Source organism: Stigmatopora argus, chromosome 7 (genome assembly GCF_051989625.1).
Source record: "Stigmatopora argus isolate UIUO_Sarg chromosome 7, RoL_Sarg_1.0, whole genome shotgun sequence".
Classification (NCBI taxonomy): Eukaryota; Metazoa; Chordata; class Actinopteri; order Syngnathiformes; family Syngnathidae; genus Stigmatopora; species Stigmatopora argus.
Window position 1 is genome coordinate 4,399,197 of NC_135393.1, and position 18,084 is coordinate 4,417,280.

Genomic DNA, 18,084 nt, shown 5'->3' on the forward strand with positions numbered 1-18,084 from the left:
AAGCCAGTGCTAGTAGTTCTCAAGTCTACCTGTTATCTCTACTTTGAACTTTAAATGGAATTGTAGAGTAGTTTAGCAGAATAGGACAATCAGTTCTTTTAGATGGCAGATTGGGATAAAAACGATACATTTGTGAGGTAATATGATGGTGGATGAACATGGCCGTGTAAAATATGCCTTTGATAAATTTCGAAAATTATTCTATGAGAAACACTGACAGTGGTAGGCTGTCAGGGCCTGTAAGGTCTTCTCTGCTAAAAAAATATATCTGAATTATATACTGATGTTAATTAGATTATGTCCATGAATACTCATCTCATCTCCTGATCTCATTATCTGAACCACTTTATCATCACTATAGCCGTGGGGGGTGCTGGAGCCCATCCCAGCTGAATTTGGGCCAGAGGTGGGGAACCCCCTGAATTGGTGGTTACCCAATTGCAGGCCACAAGGATACAAACAACCATTCACGCTCACACTAATACCTAGGGCCAATTTGGAGTGTCCAATATGCCTACCAGGCATGTGTTTGGAATGTGGGATGAAACCAGACTACCAAGGGAAAACCCACACAGGCCCGGGGAGAACATGCAAACTCCACACACGAGGGCCAACCTGGATTTGAACCCAGGTCCCCCACTGTGAGGCCGACACGCTAACCACTCAGCCATCGGGCCGCCCTCCATGAGTACTTGTTAAATAATTCCGAATTATCTGTCAACGTTCTTCCTTTGCTTTTCCCCTGGTTTCACTGCTTCCAGGTTGTGTCTGCATATTTTGTTAGGTATGGTTTCAGTCGGGCGGCCCGGCGGCTGAGTGGTTAGCGTGGTGGATGAGTGGATAGCGCGTCGGCCTCACAGTTCTGGGTTCCTGGGTTCAAACCCAGGTCGGTCCACCTGTGTGGAGTTTGCATGTTCTTCCCGGGATTGCGTGGGTTTTCTTCAGGTACTCTGGTTTCCTCCCACATTCCAAAAACATGCATGGCAGGCTGGTTGGGCACTCTAAATTGGTATGTGTATGAGTGTGAATGGTTGTTTGCGATTGGCTGGCTCGTGTCTGAATTCAGCTGGGAACCCTTGTGAGGATAAAGTGGTTCAGAAAATGAATGAATGGTCTCAGTCATTTTTGGTTGGGCTTTTGGTGTTCGGGCTTTTTCCCTGAGTGACCTGCCCGTGTGATTGCCCATTGAGTTCACCTGCCATGTCTGGTGTCTGGTGTCTCTCCTGCTCACTGCCTCTCATGTCACCCATGTGTTTCTAATTGTCCCATCAACCCATGTCTGTCTATTTAAACCCTATGCATTTTTTAGTTATTGTCGGATCACTTGGTGTTCATGCCTGTTTCTATCCAGCACTGTTCAGTCCTGTATCTGTCCTTACATTCACCTCCAGTGCTCCTTGTTCCCTATATTTTTCCATTTTAAGTTTGTTTCATTTGTCTCAGTTGCTAGTTTTTGTATATAAGGTTATTTTTGTGAATAAGTCTTAGCTATTAATGTTTTATTACTGTGGGCTTTAACAAATCAGAATTTGAGTTGGCGACACCAGGGACTTCTAGAAAACGTACCAAAAAATTAGAGCTGTAGCTTCAGTAAAAGTTTAAAAGCCATAAAATTGTTATTGAGGGTTGGATTGATTCAGACGGAGCACTACTGAAGGCCTAGGTGTGAAATGCACAACCAAAGAGAGCACTATTCAAATTGCAGTACACACTTTTCTGGCACTGTTTAATGAAAAAACAACAAGTATAATGTCTACTAATCATAATTTACACACTCCCCAGCACCCATACCCTCATTCCATTGTCTTTGTGAATCTACCAATTTGGTGGCCATGGTGATGCTTGATATGTGGCATAACATATGTGGGAAATATTCTAAGGCTTTTGTGGTTTGGCGGGGAACCACCTAATCTTTTGGATATAGCTCTGCCTTAGATACCAGGTCTGAAAGGCTTTTAAGGAGAATAGGACAAAGGGACTCTTAATTTCCAATACGGATTCGTCGGTTGTCAAACCAATTATCATATCAGGAGGTATCAGGCTATGACAACTGTCAGAGCACAACCTCAGGACAAAGGTACTATTGTGTCTGAAGGAAATCTATTTGCTCTTGGTCAAACAGGCAGGGACGAATAGGTAGAAACTATCATAGGCTGATAGGTTGAAGAGCTAAAATGCACATTCAGTTTTAAATCTACGGAAAATTATAATTTCATTGGATTTATTGATTTTCTGGATATGCATGTATTTCATATATAGATTTTTCTTTCTTTCACATAAATATATATATGTACTTTATTTTTTTGCTCATAGTATCATTTTTTTAACATACAAGATGCTGCTGACAATATTCACTGGTGTTGAGATTAAGTGCTGGTGACAAAGAAAGATGCCTGCAGGACTCTTCAAATAACCATCCTCACACAACGTGATACAGACAATACTGGGACCAGCTCCGAGATGAGCTGCCAGTCTAAGCATATGTTGCAGAGGGACAAAAGCGCTGGGCAAGGAGGTGGGGTTGGAGAAGATGGTGAGCCGCAGTGGGTAACCATGATAAGTATGATAAATGGACAGACGGGCAGAGGGTAGGATAGCGGGTGAGATAAAGAAGAACCAGACAGGAGGGAGGGCAATGACATGTTGAAAGGGATGGGGTGGCCGTGCATGAAAGGGCGGATGGAACAAGAGGGGGACGGGCTGGGGCCAGTGTGGAGTTGAAGGGGTGATGAGGGTAAGTTTGAAGTAAAACTGTTCGGACATGTGTGACACGTTGGGGCACTGGCAGGAGTTGTGTCATTGGTGCATCTGACTTGTGCGGAGCCTGGGAGAAGTAACGCATTGGAACAGTCGTGGAATGGTCACTGTATGCCACTGCCCTTTTCATCAGATGGCCTGTAATAACATGTCAAAACATTTAAAGAGGCTGCCTGTTGAAATGCTGCTAAAGACTAAATATCCTCTGGCTGATATCGAAGGCTGTTTTGCTCAAGACTTTATTTGACTACTTTGAATAATGCTTTATTTAGCAGGAAATAAAATCTCCAAGCCAAGCCTTAAAAATATCACGTGTCTTTGTGATGAGGTCCAGTGTTTAGTGGCTGTAGACTGATGAAACTAAGCAGCTTCTTTTGGCCATATAAACAAAGTCCCTTCGAGGAGAAAATGCCAGCGTACCCCAGACATCCCTTCCAAGAAATGTGACATGACATGAAACAGACGCAGGTTCAAGCCATGGCCTTCAGGCCCTGCTGAATTACTATTCCATAAGATTTAAACTGCTAACACGTTATTTTATTGATTTGAAATTAAAATTAGCAAAATAGCTAATTACTTAATGGCCACTCAGTGGAGCAGTGGTTAGGGTGTTGGCTTCACAATTCCAGTTTCGAGCTTTTGGTCCTCCCTGTGTGGAGTTTCCATGTTCTCCCCAGACTTGCGTGGGTTTTCTACAGATCACTAAAACATGCAGGGAAGGCTTGTTGAACACTCTAAATTGCCTCTAGGTATGAATGTGAATGTAAATGGTTGCCCGTCTTCTTGTGCCCTGCGATTGGCTGGCCACTGATTCCGGGTGTGGTGCCCATGGTTAGCTGGGTTAGGCTCCAAGACCCCCGCTACCCTTGTGAGGATAAACGGTTCAGAAAATGAATGACTTTGTTACTTAAGAGTGAATTTTAGCTTGCATGGTGAAATGAGCCCGTCTGACTTTGGTGCGGACAGGCGTGAGCTCAATTCCTGCCGATTGGGGGTGCGAATGGTCGTTTGTCTCACTGTGTGCCCTACGACTGACTGGCGACCAGTCTAGGATGTAGTCTGCCTTTTGTCCAAAAACAGCTGGGTTAAGCTCCAGCAATCCCTGCAACCCTTTCGAGGATGGGCGGTATGGAAGATGAATGAATGAATAAATAGTGAAATGAATAACATAATGTACAATACTTTTCCGGGTACTTAAATTGCGTACCAGACAATTTTGAGATGGAATTTAACAAAAGTTTAGATTAAAAAATCATATAGGAATAGCCATAAACAACATTGATAACATTGAAAATATTAAAAAAAACAGTAGAGCTTCATTGGACACACCTGCACTTTCCAGTGAGATCGAATAAAAGCTGTATCAATAATTGATTTTTCTTTCTTTTCTGGGGGGGAGTGATATAAATACTGGTGTAAGAAAGTTCTCTGTACAGTTCACTTTCACATCACTGAAAGTGTGAGCTGAAAATGTGTTTGTGATTGTAAAGCATTAAGGCAAGGACTCCTAAGTATAATCCGCTATTCATTGAATTATTAACCCTGTATCTACTGTAAGAGTCCTTTAATGGCCACAGCTCATAAACGAGTACCAGACCATAACTGAAACTTGCCAAACGCAACGTCACCCAAGCAGGTCTGCTTTATTCCGAAACTGGCCTTGGGTCACACAATCACAGTATTTATCCTTCAGGATTAGTATGGCCTGAAAGCGGTTGCGGGTTGAGAAGAATGAGCAAAACTGATAAAAGACATTTCAAACTTTATGAACTTAAGCGAGCAATTGCTGCTGTCTTTCGGAAGGATAAACCCTTTGTTCTCCAGGCACCGAACAATCAATACTGATCAGTGCCAGGCATCTTTATGCAAAGACTGCTGAAATACTGCTCAAAAGGAAGAAAAAGAACTGAGTCTCCTTTTCTGTTCTCTCCTTGTTTGTCAATTGTTGTTCACGTCTGCTCTTTTATCTGGTCTGCACTCAGCAGCCCGTTTGGAAGGAGGCACATTTTTGTGAACTGGTTGTCAGGGCGTTAGGTTATCCGCTAATGTTTTAATAAATGATGCCTAATTATTGAAAGAAGCATTGGTTCTAATCATTCATTATCAGAAAGTCAGATGTAGTCATAGGCTGTATATCTTTAAAACACTTCATAACTGCTGATATGGAACTGCACAAAGCATGTTTGCCTCTTTAGCAACATATATAATATTTGTAATATGAGAACAACATGAGAAAAATATTTTCCATCATGAACTGCATGTCCTCTTTTCTCCCTCCCGATGGTGGACTCCCACAGTCCTTAGGCCTTTGTGTCTGTCTCCTCTTTATGAATAGAGGCTTAAAGATGGCCTGAAGCAATGCATCTTCTGCTCCCTCATTGATAGCCAATGCATAATTCATTTATTTTCATCACTTCATCAGATGTGCATAAGACTCACCCGGTTATTTTTGGGGGAGGAGCATTTTATTATGTTTTTGCCATCATTACTTCCCAGGGTCTTATTGAACATGTTTGCCCTATTCAAGTCATTCACGGCCTCTCAACTTTTTTAAGGCCCCCTCCGAGATGAAAGCCCGTCTTTATTATTGATTATCAGAGGGATTATCTCTCTGTGAAAGTTAAGGTTAAAACTACCCCCCATGCCACCAGTTAATGGAAGGGAACTGATTTCTTTTCATCAGGAGGTGTCACATCACGCTACTCTGACATAGTCTGGCTTAGAGGATTTGTGCAGATGAAACATAGATACAAATAATAATCACAATGTTTTAATTATACACGTTCTTATCATCATATATTCTCTTTGTCTCTTTCCCCATTCAAGCTGGCCCACAAAAACACTCAACCTGCTGAAAAATGCTTATTTTGTGAGTTTTATGCAAGATAAGGGACAAAGAATATATCCTGTGTCCACATCCCTGAGTGGTAAGTCAGCGCCCTGGTCCAATTATTCACAGCTCTCTCCCCTACATTTCTCTACTTTAAATGAAAGACAAACAAAAAGCCCCAAAAGCAGCTGGCTCGCACGGCGCTTCTTGTTAAAAAAGCAGCTCGCTCCTGACCTGCTCTTCAGCCATTGGCCGCAAGTCTCCAGTCTTGACCGTATATTATCTTCCAGACTCAATTCTTCTCTTCCTTCACTCCCCTTCACTCTTACCTCTTTATTTTTTTTATCTCACCAAGAATAAAGCACTCCTAATGACTGTGGGCGCTCAAGGGCCTGCTGGTGCCCGGGTCCTCGGAAGTGCAACATTGTGGTAAAAAGAGGGACATATCCTACTTTTCTACCTCCTCTTTTTTCACAGGTGGGTTTAACAGGTCAAAAGGGGTTAATGTGCTGCAGTTGTAGAGATTTGGGCTATTGTCATGCCAGCAAGGCTGCCTGAAAAAAATAAAATCATTTTAAATGTTTTTTGTTGTTGTTTGTTTTGTTTTGTTTCTATAGTTTTTTTTTATACTGGTGTAGTTTTGTCGTGTTTTCATTTTCTTTCAAAGTTGTATTTACTTACAATTGAAATGTGATCAAATTCGGAACTTGCATTTACTGTAATTATTTTCATGTATAGCAACTACTTGTGTATGGTACACAAACATCCACCATATAGTCGTTGGTTTAAGGCAGGCAGGCAAGGTCCTTAGATGTAATCACGAACCAGCTGCTTGGTGAACAGAATACATGTGATATGCATTACCATTGAGAAGTTTAGTGTTGCCCTGACATTCTCTCCATGAAAAGTACTTGAAATACTTTTTTAATCAAATGAGTTGCAAAATGAACAGAAAATAGTTGAGATATCGATGAGTTTAGTAATATTGGTTTTTATTAAAATATTTTTTCTCAAATTTTGCTCTGTACAATAAATGCTAGATTTGCAGCAATTACAACATGGCAGACGTTTGACGTTCAAGCTGTTGATTTGTTGAATTTATGTAGTTTGTTTTTCTGAAACAAACTATAGGATGAATTTGTTGGGATACTGTGAACAAAGGAACCGCATTTGGGTGTGGAATAAAACAAACAAGCCAAGAGCACCTTGAGTACGCCAAGAGTACAAAATGGTCTCGATTTTGAGTCATACTATGCAGCGATTTATCCACAGTTCGAACAGAACTGATGTAGAAACCAGTGCAACTCTCTCATAACTGTGCTTCAACATCCTAAAGAGAGGGTTAAAAAGATGGCAATAATGTAAAACATTACCTTAAGCGCCATAAATCGTGTCCTGGGAGTAGCATGTTGCGTTGGAGGACTTTCCGGCCGAGCCTTACTTCAGTGGATGCATGTATAAAACACTCTTAGTCGCTGAAAGGCTTGTAAGAGGGTTTTATCAGGATTTTAGGGTATGAAGTCAAACTTATTTAATCAGAGTCAATGGAAATTGCTCTGTTTCAAAACCAACCTCAAATGGCACTTTCTGGTACTGCAGTGTTTTAAAACACTAGGTCTCCTTTAAGCCTTGTGAGATTGATTTCATAAACCTTTTGATTGCCTTTTTCATCTGCAAACGGTTTTGCTGAAACAATTCATTTTAAAGGTTGTGAGATAAATATCCTTTTTGTTCTGCCATTTTTTGTTATTTGCATTTAGCAGCTTTTTTCCTGCCCCTTTTTCCTTTTTTTTACATCGTAATGGGATTCAACCACTTTACTCAAGCTTATCAATTCAATATCAGTACAGCTCAAAAGATATTTATATATTAAGCTTTTGTGCACTCCTTACAGCATTATTAAGGCTCCCAGGACAACAAAGTGCCCTGTAAAAGCACCAGGTTAGCACAGGGAAAAAAGTGCAGTTGTTCCTGAGTTAAGTTCACATCAAACACAAGGGGCTCCAAGTGAGAGAAGATGAAAGAAGCATGCCTGACCCGGAAGATTAGACCAACACTGCTGCCAGTTCTGCGGCACCCAGGGGCCATTCTCACTCTGGGATTCTACCCCTCCTTCTTCATAAACCACAATGGACTTTAGCATAGAACAAGCCTAGAAAAAGAGGGTAAATAGGAGGAAAGGGGATATAGACACCGGCGGAGGAGGGATGGAGAAATGGTGTAAAAGAGCAAAATGAGGTGGGAAAAGGATGAGCTGAAAAGACGAAGGAACAAAAATACAGCATAATTTTAATGCTTAATGCAAAACCGGTGCAAGACTACCCAACCTACTTTTTTCCCATCCTCTGACAGATAGTGGTGAGGCGAGAAATAAGTCTGATTATCATAATTGCTAAAAGTGTGTGTGAATATTCATGATTTTTACAGCCTTATTATAGTAACAAATCCACAACACAATGAATGTAAATGCATTGTGATATTTAACATAGCGCAATGCCCTCAATCCCTGGATGAGTGTGTACGTGGAGGGGGGACTGCAGCTGTGGGTGTTAAGGTTGGGTGCTATCTCTAACTGGCCCTCATCAGCTGGCTGAGCTGTTCCCATGCGTCACGCACACTGGGGAGAACAGGGAATGTGAGAGGGATGTACAGGGGAAAAGGGACAATACCCTCCGGGTGAACAGAGAGAATCAATCTGTAAAGAGAGTGGGGAGAATCTTTTGTGGGCAAGTGATGGACTAAAGAAACTGAAAAATTGTCATTAATAGAGGAAAAACATGATCTTTCTCATTAACAATCACTGTCTGGAAAAAGAATATAGGAAGTTCAGGATAAAAAGTGTATGAATACATTTTCCCTGCCAGAATTAGACAATAGCCAAAAGCTCCTTAGACATGCCTCTTGCTTCCATTTAATTCCCCCTGAATCTTAATTTTCATCCAATAAATTTCACTGACTATTTTGGGGGAAACTGTTTCAAGGTACACAATTGCATGACTGGAGTAGTTTGGCATGGTAGAGCCCTCAGACCCATAAAATACCCTAAGGATGACCTACAAGAACCATTACTTTCTTCAATATCATTAGTTGTATTAAAATCCCTTCTTCACTAAAAATACATGCAGCAACACTCACAAAGACCCCCTCTTTCTGACGTGCCCATGTATCTGAGGTGCCAGATGGCACAGGATGAACCTTCCGGAGGGAAAGACAGCATGGTGACCCCCCTTCTTCTCTCACACACACTTTCTCACAGACTGAAGTGGGGGAGTAGAGGTTATCAGTGATGCCCATCAAAGCATTCACACATAGGCTATGTGCTGACAAACTGGAAAGATTCAGCGATATCAAGGCATGTACTAACATATTCAGAGAGAGGAGAAGAATTTGAATGGCCCTTGGGCCTGCTGCACTGCTCCACGGACATTGCCAAACATCAAACGTTGACTTTGTTTTACAAGGCCTGCCCTCTCATAATGTGACGCTATCACATCTCCACCTGCATGCTACAACACTGACCCACACTGAGACCTGCGCCATGCAGCAACAGGACCCATGAATGTTGTCCAAAACCATTCATACTAGGAGATGTGTGCTTGAACAATTCGAGACAGGCGAGGTTATTGAGTCAGTGGGTGCAGAGATTAATCAGGTTGATGTTGCCTGTTCAGATCCTTTTATTCCAAGTACCGCACTGCATGCCATGTACAATATGGGTTGGAAAAAGAGCGTAGAAGGCCTAAACAGAACATTTCCAGTTAAAGACAAAAGAGAGTTGCAAAATCCAATGAGAGATGAATATTGAGGGCACATTATGAAGGCCTTGGTCAAGTCCTGGTCTTGAATCTCAAAGGTTTTGGACATGGACTCAGGATTTTCCATTAACCCATTCAAGAGTAGCACTGATCATCCAATGTTCAACATTGGTTGCATAATAGTTAAGAAGAGACCAGTATTACAACAGCAACCACTTAATTATTAACTGTATATCACCTTATTAAACTATATATATATATATATATATATATATATATATATATATATATATATATATATATATATATATATATATATATATATATATATATATATATATATATATATATATATATATATATATATATATATATAACATATTGTCTTGGGATTGAATGCCAAAAGTGTCTTGGTTTTGTCTCGGTCTCAGAAAGTTTCACTCTGATTTTCAAATACGTGGTCTTGAGTACAACACTATGGTATACCGAATAGTAATTGTATTTTGACTCACAAATTGTATTCCCCATTGTATAATTGCAGGTTTTTTTAATGCTGAAATGAAAGCAATAAGTGTATCAAATCTGCTGGCGATAAAAATGATTTTCTACAGTGTGTAGTCTTCTGACCCACTATATGATCTAAATGTGTTACTGGTGTGGTAAAAAAGGTTATCTTACATTCTTTGCCAAAAACCTCATCTGCCCGAAGATATTAGGAAATGCATCTTAAAAGCCAAGTTTACAGAATTCAAACTAATGGGCATTTTCCACAGTTACATACCAAATGTTTTTTCCACCTTCCTATGGTTTAAGAGCTTATTTGATTTCGTCCTCATTCTCCGTCTGGAGGGAAAGCTTGCACTGGGAGGACAGGCCAAGCCATCCCAAAGGGCTTCATCACTTATCAGCAGCCTTCTGAGATTCCACTAAGATTCACCCCCTTATGAATAATCTCACCCACAGGCAAAAGAAAAGGAGGGGGATGCGAAAGATTATTTAGAAAGACACAGGGCTGTTTGGTGATAGTTTGAGGGAGAATACAAAATAAAACGAGTAAGGACAAGGGGGAGATTGGATACGAGGTATAGAGAGAATAAAAAGGGCTAGAGGCGACACAGGGCTGAGAGAAAGCATGGCAATAGGAAGTCTTTTGATGTGTTTCCCCTTTTCTAGTGCGGGCATCAGGGTGGTTGGTGGTGCAATAGCTTGCCCCTCTGCTTGAAGGGACTGACTAGTTTATTAAACGCTCCCACCGCCGCTGTGCCTCCAAGCATGATGGGATTAATGCTGGCATAACCCTTTACTTAATATATTACAGAGGGACACTGGCTAATTTGATTTGATATTATTTTAATAAAGTTCTGTGATGATTTGGAAGATTGTTTCAGGCTATCAGAAATAATTTTCCAGTTATTACAACCGCTCAGGCAAGTCCTTTGATAGCAGCAGTAAGTCTTGCTGCATGCAAAATACATTAGCTGTTAAGTGTAAGTGCATTAAGCTACTGGAGGAATACTTATAATGAGGGTGCTCCGAATTGCTGAGTGTTGGGAAAAGGTGCCCGCATGTGCTGTGGGCAAACACCATGTAAGTCAAACATGACCAAAAAAAAACATGAAAAAAAGGATGAAGAAAAGCACACGGATGACCGAGGAGGAGGCAGAACAGGAGCGGCGATGTGTTTGGTATGCATTGAGCTCATGCATGTCACCATTGTTGAATCTCAGAGGGCTACATGGTTATTTAAAGCTCTGCAACCAGCGTGGGTCTCCCAGAACAATAACGAGGGACATTTTCTATTCCAACTTTGTCAGTGCACCATCAAATGATTTTGTTTTGAAAATGGCATCTTTTTCTTTATTTACCAATGTTGCATTTTAGCATGTTTTGAATATTTTGCAGTTCTTTTGTCTTGAGTTGTGCCTCATTTCATTACACCATTGTCCATGCTGTATTAGAATAATCCTGTTTTCCACAGGCGGTTTTGTTCACTTCACACCACAAATGTTGCCAGTCGAAAATAATCCCGCTACTGTCTCTTCCCCAATTTACATATTCCTTGAGATAATTGGAGAGACTCGGGATGTCTCAAACTATTTCCTTCATCCAGTGTCCTGAGCACCCTGGAAGTTTTGGAAGAGAAGTAGTGAGGTTAAGAAAGGGGGTTGAACTTACGTTAGTTGCAATGTTTTTGTTTTGCTTATTCCTTAAACCCCAAATGACACACATTTCCCTCTGAAAAGATAAGCCCCCCGTCAAAGGCCGCGGGAGATGTCTGGGATCCCGTGAAAGAAGTGGGGGAATTACCTACTAGAGGTCTGGCATGAAGAGGGATGGAGAAAAAAAGGTGGAGGGGGGGCGTGGTTTGTGCTACCCTTATTCATTAGTCCGTCTGGGGTCCAAGGCGGGGTCACACAATGTGACGGTTGTTCTCCAGACCCCCAGACCCCAGTAGACAGCAGACTGAGCGAGAGGGACGGGAATAGAGGGCGGGGGTCGTTGGATGGGGGTGGCATATGGAGAGAAGGTGACAAAGGGAGGTGGGCTTCGGGAGACTAAAGGGAGGCGACGAAATGATGAAAAGGGTAAAGACAGAAAGTGAAAACATGTTCACATCTATGAGGGAGTGTGGGGGAGAACACGAGTTCAGGGGAATGAAAATAAATACTTTAAGGTTACTTTAGATATCCCCTGCATTCAAAAGCATCATTGAAGGCCACTGTGCCTCCTTCATTCAAGCCGACAGAGGGAAGGAAAAGCATTACACCTCAGCATGCCTTCTGCTTTTTCACAGGCTTATATATTCAAGGGTTACAATTTAGAGCAATTATTGAGGTCGGGGTTCATGGTTATCATGGCAAGATCCCCACCACGCCCTCCCCACAAAATCTTGAACCCACCTTAAAAGAAGGAAATGTTTTGAAATAGGATAGTTCCCACGTACCATAAATTAGCCTTCTGCATTAGACATTGCCATAATCAGATTTAAAATGTTGCAACAAACTTTGGTATGATAATTATCAAACAGAGAGAACAATACTTCTCACTCGTTATTAAAGTTGCATTCAAATGAGATGCACATCACATGGTGTTTTGTTCCATATGTACGATTTAAACAAGGCATTTGATAATGTCAAAATGTCAGAGGTTGCCGTAATAGCTAGCTTTCTTTTAAGTTCATTATATCCGCTGAGCTATGCTGCTCCACTTTCAGTAGTATAGCCCCAGGCAGAAATCAATGTCCGCAACCAAGTAATCAAGGTTATAGAAAAGGCCATGCATTAACACGATTTCACTGAAATATGCAGAGTTCATGTGCATATGTTCCAGGATTAAATAAAGAAAATACTCAAATGTCAAGAATGAATGCAGGCCCCTTCAAGCAAATCAGCCACATGGCTTCTAGTGATGTGGTTCTTCAAAGGGTCTGTATTGCAATGATGATCAGTCAACAAATTAAGGGGTTGAAAACCAGGTTGGTCCACCTGTGTGGAGTTTTCATGTTCTCCCTGGGCCTGCATGGGTTTCCTCTGGGTACTCCGGTTTCCTCCCACATTCCAAAGATATGCATGATTGGACACTGAATTGCCCCTAGGTATGAGTGTGAGCGTGAATGGTTGTTTGTCTCTTTGTGCCCTGCGATTGGCTGGCCACTAATTCAGGGTGTCCCCCGCCTCTGGCCCAAAGTCAGCTGGGATAGGCTACAGCACCCCTTTCGACCCTAGTGAGGATAAAATGGTTCAGAAAATGAGATGAGATGAGATCTCAACGTTCATTTGAGGATTTCTTCGTTGGAGGTAGTAATTTTACTTTTTATACCGGACCCGTTATATAAAAAGCATCAAGCAGACTTGTATGATGCACCCTGTTCTGCAAAAATGACAATCATGAATTTACTGTTTACTTTGCTGTTTACTGTACAGTTTTATTACCATAGGTTTTTGTCATACCAGTGACGATCAGAAAATAGTCACGATATGTATATAAAAAAAAAGCTAGACAACTGCATAATGAATTACTTCCATGATCGTACATGTGTTATATCAAAATAGTCTGTATTGGCCAAGCATGTTGGAAACAACCATGGAATTTTTCTAATTTAGTAGGGGTCAGTCTACTCTTACAACAAACAAGCCAATAGTACAAATAAAGTATACATTTACGATATATCAATTATTATGGATGCACGAACATTTAAAAGGTTAGGTCAATGTAATATCAGCAGGAAAATAGTTGGAAAAAATATAAATTTGGCCAAAGTTTGAAACTCTGATAGTTGGTCACCTTTAAGCTAAACCAACAAAGTTGGCTTCTTGAACCTTGCCTTATGAACTGGGGTGCAGCCATGCTGGGCAAAAGAGCCCCATCTAAACAATTCCCACAAAGTTGGTAGTCCAGGCATTGTCTAAAATGACAAGTAGTGGTATGAAAAATTCAAGATCTAGCGAGAACAATTGAGTCTGGCAACCGCTTGTACATTGATTAATTTATTAAATGAGTAATGCTTTAATATTAGGCCTGTCTTGAGACAGTTGTTCATATTGTTGAATATATTCTAGATATAGATTGTGCTTTATTTCCTCATTAGTTATTCACCTCCCTACATAAAACAACCGTTTGCACGACAATAACAACTGCTACGCCATAAAATCTCACATGGTCTCTCGTTTGAAAGTCAGGAGCCAGTAACACATGTTGATGTATCAGAAATGCACGTTAATACTCCTCACCATGCTGACAAAACAGGAAAATTAGGGGACTCATGTTAGTTTCAGATTATTGCAGTCTTTTTACATTCATAAACTTTAACTGTACCTCGTAGGACATTAAAACATGACTGGAATGAGAGAAACAGATGTGGGCCTCTGTTAATGGGAAAATAGCAGTGTTAGGATGGCTCCCAGTCACACTAATAGAGCACCCAAAAAAAAAACTTTGGACAGAAAACAGGGCCAGACAGAATCCATCCTCAGTTCAGTTCATCCACATCGTGACATGTTTCTTTGTACTGTTCATAGATGGGAATCCATGCTACTATTTCTCATGTTTTTCTAATAGTTTCCTTGTGGAGTCCAACTATTGTTAGACTACAGAGAAATTGAGACAAACTGAGCATTCAGTACCTAGGGATGTTGGCCTGGCACTGACTGACCCAAGAGCCAAAAATTGTCGAGTTGATACACCGGTCAAATAGCAGGTCAGTGAGGGGTTTAAATTGTGACATCTAAAGATTTGCAGTGATCTGCCTTGCTGGATCTTCTCAGTGTTATAGCATGTTGTCCTGTGATGGGAGAGGAGGAATGGAAAGAGATTATCTGCTCCTCCTGAATCCTTTTCTCTAGTGGGGAGACAGCCATAACTACAGAACGGTGATAAATTTTACACTGACCTTAAGTCAAAATGAAAGCTGAGAGGTGTGTGTAGATTTGGCCTACTTGTGTGATCTTATGTTTCTGTGACACAAGCCTAGAAAAACTATACACATGAATGGATCAAACTGTAATTGCATTCTGTTGCTGAGATGTTTTGAAAAATGAATTTTTATTAAAATTAATAAATAAATAAAGGGGGAATAGATTCCCCCAATCAGACAAACACACATGCAAGAACATAGCGCAACTGTATGTTGTGGGCAAAGTGATGCCTTCTAAATACAACATATGGCAGAGACAGCAAGCTCACCGGGCCTCCAAGTACAACTGCCAGACTGGCCTGTTAATTGGGCGATGAGATCAGAGGAAATATTATAAGCCAATTAAAACGATCGGGACAGATTGCCAAGTGATGAGCTCCTCTGCGTAATTTAGAGTGTGAAGTGTGTTTCACCTCTGTCTGACTGCGTCTGTGCATCTCCTTTCGTCAAACTGAATAAGTGATGAGACTGCAGAGGACCAAAACTAGTTAGCGAATTAATGATGTCACTTGAGGCTCCTTCATTAGTCACAGAGCAGGATTTGAGTACTACATTGGTTGGAGAATTTGCTGCACGGCCCAAATTTTTACTGGTTACAACTGCGGTGTGGGGGGGACGTGGTATGACCCAAATGCAGGGAAGGAGGAAAAGATGAGGAGTGAGGGTTCGCTAACATAACTTTAATAACTGACAAGGTTCTGAAAAATAACAAGGACTTAAAAGCCAAAGAACAAAACCAAACCTGACGGGGCAGACACAGGGAAACAAGGAGCACAGAACATGGGGGGAGCAAACGTGGACACAAGTTGACACAAGGGACAATCCGACCAGGACTGACAAATACTCATGGTTTAAAGAGACAAACGTGGGTTGACGAGACAATCAGAAACACCTGGGTCATACAAGCAGGACATACACCATGGGCGGTAAAATGACAGGTGAACTCAATGGGCAATCACAAGGACAGGTCACACAGGGGAACCCAACAAAACCTGACTAACTCTTCATTCATTCATTCATTCATTTTCAGAACCGCTTTATCCTTACTAGGGTTGCAGGGGGTGCTGGAGCCTATCCCAGCTGATTTCGAGCCAGAGGCAGGGGACACCCTGAATCCGTGGCCAGCCGATCGCAGGGCACGAGGAGACCGTGACCGGACGTTTCGTCGAAAGACGTTTGGTCCCTGGACGTTTGGTCCCCGGACATTTGCTCGACCGGACGTTTGGTCGACCGGACGTTTGGTAGAGCGGACGTTTGGTAGAACGGACGTTTGGTAGAATGGACGTTTGGTCGCCGGGTTCGCTCGCTGTCAAATTATGACAGAGAGTTTACTGTTGATATTTTGATATTAGACTCACTCTCTCTCATGATCATAATTTTGAGAGCTGGTTTCAACAGTAACAACCCGGCAACCAAACATCCGTTCTACCAAACGTCCGTTATACCAAACGTCCATTCTACCAAACGTCCGGGGACCAAACCTCTTTCGACGAAACGTCCGAGTACCGAGGAGACGGACAACCATTCAATAACACAGTCATACCTAGGGGCTATTTAGAGTGTCCAATCAGCCTAACATGCATGTTTTTGGAATGTGGGAGGAAACCGAAGTACCCAGAGAAAACCCACGCAGGCCTGGGGAGAACATGCAAACTCCACACAGGTGGACCGATATGGATTTGAACCCAGGACGCCAGAGCGGTGAGTCTGACGTGCTACCCACTCAAGCCGCCGGGCCACCATACTGACTAACCCAATATGTAATATTACCATCACTGTAGAATTATGTGTGTAACAAGAGCAGGAGTACAACATGGAACTGAAGCCCCAAAATGTGTTTTGTTCAGACGAGCTTTCTTGATTTGTGGGTTTGTTGGTGTGCATACTTGTGTGTGCAAGTGAGCAAGAAAGACAGGGCGAGACCGATCCATACGACAGCTACTTTAATTTGTTCAGGGAATATTTTTGTACTGGTGCAGTCCACTGGGTAGCACCTGCATGCCAAGTTTGCTTAATCATGCAAAAAGAACAGAAAAATGCATTACAGATGTCAGACTGCGTCCCGATAGAGACAGAGATTTGACAAACTCCTTGAGAGAACAGCGATGTAAAAAATAATTCTGGTAGTATCCCAGAAGATCTGGGCCGCCCGATGGTGTAGTGGTCCACTTGCTTGAATTTGGTGTAGGCCGGCGCGGGCTCGATTCCCGGTGGTGGTGGTATGATTGTGAGTACAAATGGTCGTGTGTCTGATTGTGTGCCCTACGGCTAACGGGTAACCAGTCTAAGTTGTAGTCTGCCTATCACCCGAAGTCAGCTGGGATAGGCTCCATCAACCCACGCAAGCCTAACAAGGATGCACGGTAGAGAAGATGAATGAAAGATTGAAAGGTGGTTCTGCTTTTCACAAAAATGACAACTCAACTAAAATGAAAACAATGCTTGATCGTTTTGTGTAGGAGCAAACATACACAACCATTTGAACAATGTCATGTTTTGTTCAGCTCCTGTTTTAATTATAGGTTTTAGTCCATTTAGATATGACATCACTTCATTAGAAAATGTTGTCATGCAACATATTTTACTCTGAGAATTAGTTCTAGTCAAGATTCTTAAAAAAGTAAAGGCACCCCCTGTCCCAAAATGGACACTTCTGACGTAAAAATAGTGGTAGCGATAATTGCATAGTATTTTGAATATTCATTCAATATTCAATTTAGACTCTGGGCTAAGCATTCCTTTCCTTCTCTTATGGGGTTCACTGTATTTGTGAGAATTGCACCCTACCTCAACTAAAGACATTACTATTTCATGTTCTATTCCATGCTCATTATGTGTAACAAGAAACATTTTGAATGTGATATCAAATACTTATTTAATTAGAGCTGGGACAAACACATCTAAACTGACTCCAAGATTAGCTAACATCACCATCATACACTTTAAAGCAGTAGAGAGTGAGAAACACTTCTCAAAATGAGAAACAAAATTATTATTACAAGATTATTGTAATTAAATAGCTTTGTAGGTCTGGCCCTGATACAAGATTATGTGGCTTGAGGTTATGTAACATTTGGAAAAAAAGCAATATTGTGGTAAAAGAAATAACTCCATAACCCCATCAACAATATAAGGTAACAATGTATCTAAGTTAGGACCCAAACTAAAATTTTCAGACACTAAAGAAAAGCTTAGACTTTTTAATGCCAATGTAATCATCTGAGACTGATGGAACACAGAGTGTAATGACACGTGTGTTCATAAAGCAGGTGTAGTAGAGCACATCTAAGCGCTTTATGATTATATTATTACGGACATGCCCTATGCTC